The following is a 10,630-nucleotide window of genomic DNA, read 5'->3' as shown; positions in this document are numbered from 1 at the left end:
CGTCCCCGCCCCTGACCCCGCCCCCAGGAGCTCTCAGCCAATGGGACTGCGGTCTGGAGCAGGGGCGGGGCGGGCGGGAGCACAGCCCCGGCGGGATCTTTGTGTCCTCGCGCGCGACTGGCGGGATCGCCGGGCGCATGGCCTTAGGGGGGACCCGGCTTCAGGCCTGTGCCATACCCCGGCCAGAAAACTCCCCTGAAAAGGGAGAGAATCTGGTCTTCGCGCCCGAACAGGTCCCTCCCCTAGCCAACGGCGTCGGGTCTGGTCCCCCACCTGACCTTAGCTCCAGAAACCGGACGGCCCAGGGGCACCTCCGTTTTAGCGCGAAGAAAGAGATCTAGGAATGACAAGAAGGAATGAAGAGAGCGGCCGAAGGGAGGAAAAGAAAACCAAAAAAATGCAAAGAAAGAAAGAACAAAAAAACGAGGGAAATCTGTTGATTTCGTTCTTTTTGTTTGTGTTTTGCTCTTAATTTCCACTCCCTCCTTGAGTCCTCTGTGTCTGCAGGGGTTTTTTTTAATTAATTTTTATTGGAGTATGGTTGCTTTACAATGTTGTGTTAGTTTCTACTGTCCAGCAAAGCGAATCAGCTATACGTATACATACATCCCCTCTTTTTTGGATTTCCTTCCCATTTAGGTCACCACAGAGCACTGAGTAGAGTTCCCTGTGCTATACAGCAGGTTCTCATTAGTTATCTATTTTATACATAGTATCAATAGTGTATATATGTCAATCCCAATCTCCCAATTCATCCCACCTCCCTTTTTTCTTTTTTTTCTTTAATTAATTTCGTACTCATAGGAGAGGAAACCGAGGCACGAGAGGTGACCCACCCCCTCACACACAGCAAGTCGGGAGCAGCTTCTGAAAGGGAGTCCAGCCCTGGACCCAGGCTCAGGCTGGTAGTTGAGAGGCGGGAAGGGGGGAGGGATCCTGTAACTGTCCTGGGACAACAGGGTCCAGGAGTGGGGACGGCACGGGGGTCCCTCCTGGAACTCACCAGTTCTGCTTGCTCTTGTATGCAGATAGGTTAGGGGTCCCCGGAGAAAGAACCAGGCATGGCTTTCTTGACATAAGAGAAGCCATTTTTGGCCTAAGCCATTTTGTGATCTAAGCCCAGCCACAATGTTTGTCCTTTAACAGGGCTCAATAATTAATGATCTTCAGGGAAGTGAGGGAATGCAGGAACAAAGGAAAAGTAGTCAAGAAACAAGAGTTCAGCGATAAAACAGTTGTAGTTCCTCCTCAAGGGAATGATGATGTTGACCCTCCAGACCTCAATCAACTAAAACTTGGACTCTGTCGACCTTTGCCCCAATTCTATGCTGAATTCTCCTCTGCTCAATCCCCTTCATGAATAGGGGATTAAAACTTCCCCAATTTGGGGAATTCCCTGGTGGTCCAGTGGTTAGGACTTGGCACTCTCACTGCGGGGCCCCCAGGTTCGATCCCTGGTCAGGGAACTAAAATCCCATAAGCTGTGTGGCCAAAGAAAAACTTCCCCGATTTTGCTGTTGGGGAGACACTGCTTTGGGAAAGATCCCAGGTGTTCTTACTTGCTGCCAGTAATGATAAATCTTTCATTCTCCTGATCTTTAGCCTGGTTGTGTCTTTTCCCTCCACACCCACCAAGAGATGAACCCAGTTTTCCAGTAACACATTCTCTCCCCCCATCTCCCTCTCCCTCTCCCTCCCCCTCCCACCTCCTTTGTTCCCTCCTCTACACCCACACAAAGAAGAGACTGTTGAAGGCAGCCCTCTACAAGCCTGCAAGAGGGTTCTCCAACAGGAACTGAATTGGCCAGCACCTTGATCTTGGATTTCTCAGCCTCCAAAACTGGGAGAAATCAGCTGCTGTTGTTTAAGTCACCTGTCTGTGGTATTCTGTTACGGCAGCCAGAGCAAACTAAGGCAGTCCCTTCTCTTCCTTTTTTCCCCAAAGCCCTTCTCAACTAAACTGAAGCCTCTCAGAATTTCACACCTGAGGTTGTGCAGTTCGGGTCTACAACTCACTGGATGTGTTGCCCATGCTGGGCTCTGTGTTGGGCACTGAGCACCCGGAAATAAAAAGTGCCTGCCCTGTTCCCGCCCCTGAGGAGTCACAGCCTGGGGAAGTGGTAGGCGGGTAGTGCTAACCAATAACCGAGATGTCAGGTGGTGGGCTAGATAAGCCTCCATGGCTCCGTGGGTGCCGGCCCTCCGCCATGGGATGAGACAGGTCGCAGGGGGTTCTCTCTCCCAAATTGTGGTGGTTTAAGTCTCCTGCAGTCAGTGATATCAGCCCACCACCTTGGCCCCATCTGATGGCACAGGCCTAGCAGCCAGACCTGAGCTAACAGCTGATGAGGGCACGTGGTCTAAGTTTTCTGCCCAACAAGGCCTTATTAGCGGTTCAGCCAGCCATCTGACAAATATTTATTGCACCTGTACTCTGTTCCAAGCCCTGGGCTAAATAAAACTCTCATTAGCCCTGCCCCCCCACCCCCATTGATACACTCTGATAGCAGAGGCAGATGTTAAACCAGTAATCACACAAGGTACAAACTCACTCTGTGACCCACAGCAGGGTCAGGCATGGTGCTGGAGGAGCCAGGAGAGACTTCTCTGAAAAGTGCTGATTGACCTGAGATCTTTAATCAGGAATTAAACAAAGAAAAGGACATTCCTGAGAGAGGTGAGAGCATGTGCAAAGGCCCTGGGGTGGGAAGGAGCATGGTGGGGCTAAGACATAGAGAGAGGAAAGGGAGTGTGGGGTGAGATGGCAGTTGCCGGAATGGGCTGAATTTATGGGTCTCAATTAGGGAGCGATGGCAGCCAGGTAAGGGCTTAAAGCAGGTGTGAATGGAGACTCCTCCCTTCAAAGTGTGTCTCATGTCCACCCACCTGTACCCATTTCTTCCCACCTTGACTTAGGCCTCTACCATCTCACCAGGAGCTGCAGCCTCCATCCAGTCGCTTCTGCCTCTCCCTAATAACCATGCTCACGCACCAGTTTTCTGTGCAGCAGGCAGAATGAGCTTTCAAAAGCACAAATCCGGGGCTTCCCTGGTGGCGCAGTAGTTGAGAGTCCGCCTGCCGATGCAGGGGACACGGGTTCGTGCCCCGGTCCGGGAGGATCCCACATGCCGCGGAGTGGCTGGGCCCGTGAGCCATGGCCGCTGAGCCTGCGCGTCCGGAGCCTGTGCTCTGCAACGGGAGAGGCCACAACAGTGAGAGGCCCGCGTACCGCAAAAAAAAAAAAAAAAAAAAAAAAAAGCACAAATCCAACCATTGTTCAAGAAAAAATTACTCATGACACTTGTTAAAACGGTGAGGCAGACTTTGTTCAGGACAATCACGATCGGTGTAGGGACCACTGCAATGGGGTTTTTGCGAAGATTGGGCTCAACTCCAAATGCAACTAGGAAAACTGGAAACTTATAGTGGGGGTGGGTGGGAGGGGGGAGGACAGTGGATGGAAAATTACTAAGAAGAAACGAAACATCACAGGTCAAGGGGGATTCTGGCTAAACTGAGCTAGCAGGATTCTTGCTGTAGGCAGGTCAAGGTGATCAGACATCACCTGCCCCCACACAGCCAGCAGCATCTGCACCAGAGTGGTTCACTGGTTACAACCGACGACTGACACATCGTTATCACCGGCATCCACAGGAGGGCCCACCTGATCCATGTGCTCAAATCCGGCTATCCTTTCCTATGCTGCTTCTGGGGTTTTCCACCCGCTGCTAAGGTTAGATAAATATTCTGTGGCATTTCCTCTTTCCTTCTAATTCTTTCATCGTTTTGAGAAGCCACTTTACATCTTCGGGATATTTTGGTGAGCAGGGTGAATGGCCCCATCCAGCTGTGCTGAGCTAGGTGTGCAGGCTGCGGGGCCAGATGGCAGGTGAACTTCACTCTGCCAATGACTGGATCTGGGGCCACTCTCTTCCCCTGCATCTTCCCAGGCTGCCTCTTTCTGGTCGTTGCTCAAATGAGGGGACCTTCCACCCACCCTGAACTAAGTGCGTGCCGTGCCCTCCCTCAGTCTGTCCCATCGCCCATGGTTACCATTTCACCCTTCTCCCCTGTGAATGTTTTTGGTGTCTGTTTCCCCCACTAATACATTGGCTCGCCAGGGCAGGCACGTTGTTTTGCTTGGTTTTGTATGCCTGACACATGGTAGGTGCTCAGTAAATATATGTTGAAGGACCAGGGCAGAGGCAATGTCATGGAGGGTAGCAAGGTCGGCCACGGATGAGGGGACTGGCGAGTGACTCAGTTTTCCCTTCTGTAAAATGGCACCAGAAGAGCCTACAGTTGAGAGGGAGCTGGAAAGTCCACCCCAAGCCGGGTGGGAGGCCAGTGGAAGTGGGAGCTTGCCCTCTGCTCTGCTCCTCCCGGGCTGACCCCCTCCGGGTAGCTCTGAGGCTAAAACCCACTCAGGGTGAGGTCCAAGGGGGCTAAGGGGGCCGGCTGAGCCTGCTGACTGAAGGAGGGAAAAGAGCCCAGGAGCCAGCTTTGTGAGCTCACCCCAAACACAGACCACCCCTCCCAAAAGGGCACAGACACAGAGCCCACTGAGATGCATGGAGACCTGTGAGCACACACACTCACACCTCCACACACAAACCTGCACTGCAAACACCCCATGTAAATGAGATGAGATAGCCATGGACACACACACACACACACACACACACACACACACACGAGCAGACAAGACACATACCACACACAACACCAATATCCGCCCCCCCCCACACACATACCCCCCATGCAAACACACGCAGATGGAAACATGCATAACCACACTTTCCCACTGCACAGCTCCCTGGGATTCTCCCCCAAACTCCAGACCCCAGAGCTTTCTCAGTCTAGAAACAGTCCCCCTGCCTCCTCCTCCAGGCAGGCCTCAGAGTTCACTCACAGAGTTCTTAGGGCAGGGGATGGAAGGCACCCATCAGGGAAGAAGTCATCCCCATCTGGGATGCCCACTCTTCAGAGAGAGAGCCTCCGATTGTGCCCAGGGGACAAGAATTCCCCCCTCCCAATAAGCGATGGGGCTTGGGGAGGGGGCACCTACAGCAAGCAGCCCATTCACCACACACACCTCCTGCCCCCAGCTCACCACAAGCTGGGAGGAAGAGAAAGCAGACAGATGACTGGTTAGCAGAGCTGGAAATGCAGCCCAGAGAGGTTAGGGGACGTCCCAGTATGACCCAGCAGGTCCTGCCCAGGGCTCAGGGATCCCTTTGCCAGTAGAGCAGGTGGGACCCCTCTGATGGGCAGGAGGAGAGGGAAGGGAGGGCTTGGGGAAAGCACAGCCCCTCCCCAGGCTGGAGAGCTTCTCCAGCTGCCCCTCCCCAGCCCCTTGGCAACCCAGCCCCCCTCCCCATCTCTTTCATAATAATTACAGTTACCACTCCTTCCTCCAGATTCCTTCCTCCTTATCTCCCCGCTTCCCTGCAGGAGCTGGGCCCTCTGGGAACAGGATGAGCAGGAAGGGAAAAAAAGTCCCATCTCCTTTTTTCCTTGAGCAGCCCTGGCTGCGGAGTCCTCATTGCAGAGCCCAGAGAGGGTGAGCGAGGAGCTCAGGGTCACTAGCAGGAGAGGACCAGGGTCCTCCAGGACTCCCAGCTGCCAGAACTCCAGGCTCACTCCATTCCCAGGATGGCCTGCCCCCTGCCTTGGCTTTTGGGGACTCTGCTAATTTAATTTATTAGGGTCATTATTGATTGCAAGCTTTCTTTTTTTAAAAATAAATTTATTTATTATTTATTTATTTTTGACTGTGTTGCATCTTTGTCGCTGCACACAGGCTTTCTCTAGTTGCGGCGAGTGGGGGCTACTCTTCGTTGCAGTGCACGGGCTTCTCATTGCGGTGGCTTCTCTTGCTCTGGAGTGTGGGCTCTAGGCGCACGGGCTTCAGTAGTTGTGGCTCACGAGCTCTAGAGTGCAGGCTCAGTAGTTGTGGCGCAGAGGCTTAGTTGCTCTGTGCCACGTGGGATCTTCCCGGACCAGGGCTTGAACCCATGTCCCCTGCATTGGCAGGCGGATTCTTAACCACTGCGCCACCAGGGAAGTCCCTAATTGCAAGCTTTCTATGTGCTTCACACGATTTCTTTCATTCATCATTCATACAACAAATCTTTATTGAGCATCTACTATGTCCCGGGCACTGTGCTGGGTACTGGGGAGACAGCTGTGAACAAAATCAGTGAGGTTCCCGCCCTCACAGAGCTGAAGTTTTAGGGATAACAGACACTGATCAAGTAAACTAAACAGGAACTGGACAATTCCAGGCAGAGGTAAGTGCTGGCAAAATTGGCAGTCCAGTGGTTAAGACTCCACTCTCCCAGTGCAGGGGGCACGGGTTCGATCCCTGGTCAAGGAATTAAGATCCTGCATGCCACACCAAAAAATAATAAATAAGTAAATAACAATGAACCAGGTGGCCTGGTAGAGGGTGGCTGGTTCCTCTCGCCCGGGGGTCCATGGCAGCCCTCCATGAGGAAGTAGCGTATGAGCTGAGTTTGACGATGAGACATGGGATATCTCAGGAAAGAGCCCTCCAGGCGGCAGGAGCTGCAAGGCCGGGGGTGGGTGGTGGGAGGGGGGCAGGATGGAAGGAACAGAAAGTAGGCATGTGTGAAGGATCAGCCAGCAAGTAAAACTGTCTTCTTGAATTTTCCTAACACTCTTAGCAGGAAGTTTTATTATTATTATTATTATCATTGTTATTGTTGTTGTTATACCCATTTTACAGAGGAGGAAACTGAGGCCCAGCGTCACACAGCTGGGAGTGACAGAGCCCATGCTTTAACCACCTTCTTCCTCTTCCATGCCAGGCCTTATTTAGGGGATGCAAAGGTTTAAAACAAACAGGGCTTCCCTGGTGGCGCAGTGGTTGGGAATCTGCCTGCCAATGCAGGGGACACGGGTTCGAGCCCTGGTCTGGGAAGATCCCATATGCCACGGAATAACTGGGCCCGTGAGCCACAATTACTGAGCCTGCGCGTCTGGAGCCTGTGCTCCGCAACAAGAGAGACCACGATAGTGAGAGGCCCGCGCACCGCGATGAAGAGTGGCCCGCGCTTGCCGCAGCTAGAGGAAGCCCTCGCACAGAAATGAAGACCCAACACGGCCAAAAATAAAAACAAAAAAACCAAACAAATAACAACAACAAAGCAGTCCTCCAGGAGCCCTGAGCCTCGCAGAGAACTGATCCTCATGGAAGAGGCCCAGGAGGAGCCCAGCCAGGCCTCATGGCTCTCCCATGGGGTCCCGCATCTGGGTGCGGAGGGACTAGGGTCTAACCGGGAGGCGTGCCCTTGGGCTGGCCTCAAGCCCTCTCTCAGGCCTCCTCAGTCCTTGCAGCCTGGCCTGAGGAGGACAAGGTGGGACAGGAGTCCTCAGCCCCAGGGCGGTGTGAAGGCACCAGGCCAGCCCTAAAGGGACAATGGCAGGGGCGGCCCTGCTCCCCGGGCCCCACTGCGCTAGATGAGGACCTGTCCGTCCAGCAGAGCCTGGAGGGAGGAAGTGAGACGGACTCGCGCAGCCTGGTGCTGCCCCCTGGTGGCGATGGACGGGATGGTCGGAGCCCGCGAGCATCGCCCATCTCCCTCCTTCATTCTCCCTCAGAGTGTCCCAGTTCAGATGCGCCAGCCGGGGTCCAAACCCTGCGTTAAGGGGACCAACGTCCTCAAAAATCCCCGGAGAACGAGGCAGTCGCCAACCTTATCCCAAGATGTATAACCTCAAGTCTATACAAAGCCCCCTAGTCCTGGGGTGTGAAATCGGGAGGATTTTAAGCCAAATGGGGTGGGCTGTGATGGGTGAATCACGCAGCTCATTCATTCATTCATTCACGCAGTCAATCTATATTAGTGGAGCACCTCCTCCATAGCGGGTTGGGAGATGCAGCAGGACAGGAAGCAGGCATCAAACCTCAGACAGCAATGCACATAGGGATGTAGACACTGTCCAAAGGAGATGGGGCGCAGGGGACAGAGTGAGAAGAGGGGGTGAGGCGACACGTCATCATGTGGAGGCAAAAATGACTAGCAGGAACGCCAAGCTGGCTGTTTCAAGACTCTCAGGTGTGGACGCCTTGGAATTGGTAAAAGAGCTGCAGCGACAGGAGGTTAGAGGGTCCGTGAAGGAGGAGGTGGTGCTGGAGCGAGGCCCTGACCACAGAAGAGGCATCTTTTCTTTCCATGAAGACAAGATCTCTGTGGGAATCAGGAAAGGGCTTCCTCAATATGCTTCTTTTCCATCAGCTGAAAAACGGTTGCAACAATTCACAAATCTAACACATCTCTGATGTAAGTGGCCCTTGGATGCCAGGCACACCTGCCTTCATGCCCAGATTCTCTGCCTTTGCAGGTGTCACCTCTACTTTTACCACATCTCACAGCTTGACCTGTTTCAGAACTTCAAATAACTAGGCTCATAGGAGATGTACAGTCAGGCTTCTTTGGCTCAGAATCATTTTTTGAGACGTGTGAATCTGGCTGAGTACACCAATAGTTCATTCTTTTCATCGCTGTGCAGAACTCCTTGGTACAAATAATGTACACGATATGATGATCCACCCACGTGCTGACAAATATTTGGGTTGTTTCTAGATTTTGGCTATTATGACTCAAGCTACTGTGAATTTTCTCATACAGGTCTTTTTCTGAACATATGTTTTTATTTCTCCTGGGTAAAAACCTGGGAGTGGAGTTGCTGGCCCCAGGTGGGTGGATGTTTGCCTTTAGGAGAAACTGCCAGTCTTCATAAATGATGAACAATTTTACACTCACACCAGCAATGTAGGAGGTTCTAGTTGTTCTATATTCTTGTCAACACTTGGGGTTGTCTGTTTTTTAAAATTTAACCAGTGGAGGGACTTCCCTGGTGATTCAGTGGTTAAGACTCCATGCTTCCACTGAAGGGGGCACAGGTTTGATCCCTGGTTGGGGAACTAAGATTCTGCATGCCACATGGCCAAAAATAAATAAATAAATAAAGACTCCACTTCCCACCAACATATTTATAAATAAAAATAGAACAGAGAAAACCATAATTCAAAAAAAACACATGCACCCCAGTGTTCATAGCAGCACTGTTTACAATACCCAGGACAGGGAAGCAACCTAAACGTCCATTAGCAGAGGAATGGATAAAGAAGATGTGTACATACATACAATGGAATATTACTCAGCCATAAAAAGGAATGAAATTGGGTCATTTGTAGAGATGTGAATGGACCTAGAGAGTGTCATACAGAGTGAAGTAAGTCAGAAAGAGAAAAACAAATATTGTATAATAAAGCATATAAGTGGAATCTAGAAAAATGGTATAGATGATCTTATATGAAAAGCGGAAATAGAGACACAGACGTAGAGAACAAATGTATGGATACCAAGGGGGAAAGGGGTGGGGTGGGAGGAATTGGGAGACTGGTATTGACACATATACATTATTGATACTATGTATAAAATAGACAACTGATGGGAACATACCGTATAGCTCAGGGAACTCTACGTAATGCACTGTGGTAACCTAAATGGGAGGGAAGTCCAAAAGGGAGGGGATACCTGTATGTGTATGGCTGATCCATTTTGTTGTGCAGTGGAGGCTAACACAACATTGTAAAGCAACCATACGCCAATAAAAATTTTAAAAAAAATCTAAAGAGATATAACCAAATGCAATGCATGAACCTTGGTTGAATTTTAAATTGGAGGAAAATCGTATGAGACATTTTTGTAAAAAATGGGGGAACTTGACTTCATATATTAGATGGTATTATGGGATTATTGTCAGATTTCTTAGGTGTGATAACAGTATTGTGGTTATATAGTAAAATGTCCATTTAGGTGATGCATACAGAAATAAAGAACAAAATATCATAACGTATATGACTTTAAAATTGTTTAGCAAAAAGAGAGAGAGAGGGCTTCCCTGGCGGTGCAGTGGTTGAGAGTCCGCCTGCCGATGCAGGGGACACGGGTTCGTGCCCCGGTCTGGGAAGATCCCACATGCCGCGGAGCGGCTCGGCCCGTAAGCCATGGCCGCTGAGCCTGCGCGTCCGGAGCCTGTGCTCCGCAACGGGAGAGGCCACAACAGTGAGAGGCCCGCGTACTGCAAAAAAAAAAAAAAAAAAAAAGTTCTTCGTCCTATGTCCAAGCTTCTGAACATTTGTGAGTTTTTAAAATAAAATTTGAGGGAAAAAAAAGAATAAAATTATTGGAAACTTTCTTTAAAGTTGGCTCATTATATTTTTTGTCCTGAAACTATCTGGTAAATCTAATTTAAATGCAATTTTATTTAATGACTAGTGTTGACATTATGATTGATCACTCATTTACTTAATTAGCACTTGACTTTAGGTACCCAAAATGTCCAATTTGCACACTGATATTTTTTCAATTAAATAAAATTATGTTTCGGGAAGAAAAATAATAAAAATAAAATAACATTTAACCAACGGTAACTATGATTTTTAATTTGTGTTTCCTAGATGAATAGCGATGCTGAGCATCTTTTCAGATGCATGTCGGCCATTTCTATATTTTCTTTTGTGAAGTGTCTGTTCAGGTCTTTTGCCCACTTTTAAGATTGTGAGGTTTTTTAAAAAAATTATTCAATTGAAGGA

This window comes from Globicephala melas, chromosome 15, assembly GCF_963455315.2.
Source record: "Globicephala melas chromosome 15, mGloMel1.2, whole genome shotgun sequence".
Taxonomy (NCBI): Eukaryota; Metazoa; Chordata; class Mammalia; order Artiodactyla; family Delphinidae; genus Globicephala; species Globicephala melas.
The sequence above is the reverse complement of the archived record's forward strand: the minus strand, read 5'-3'. Positions refer to the sequence as shown.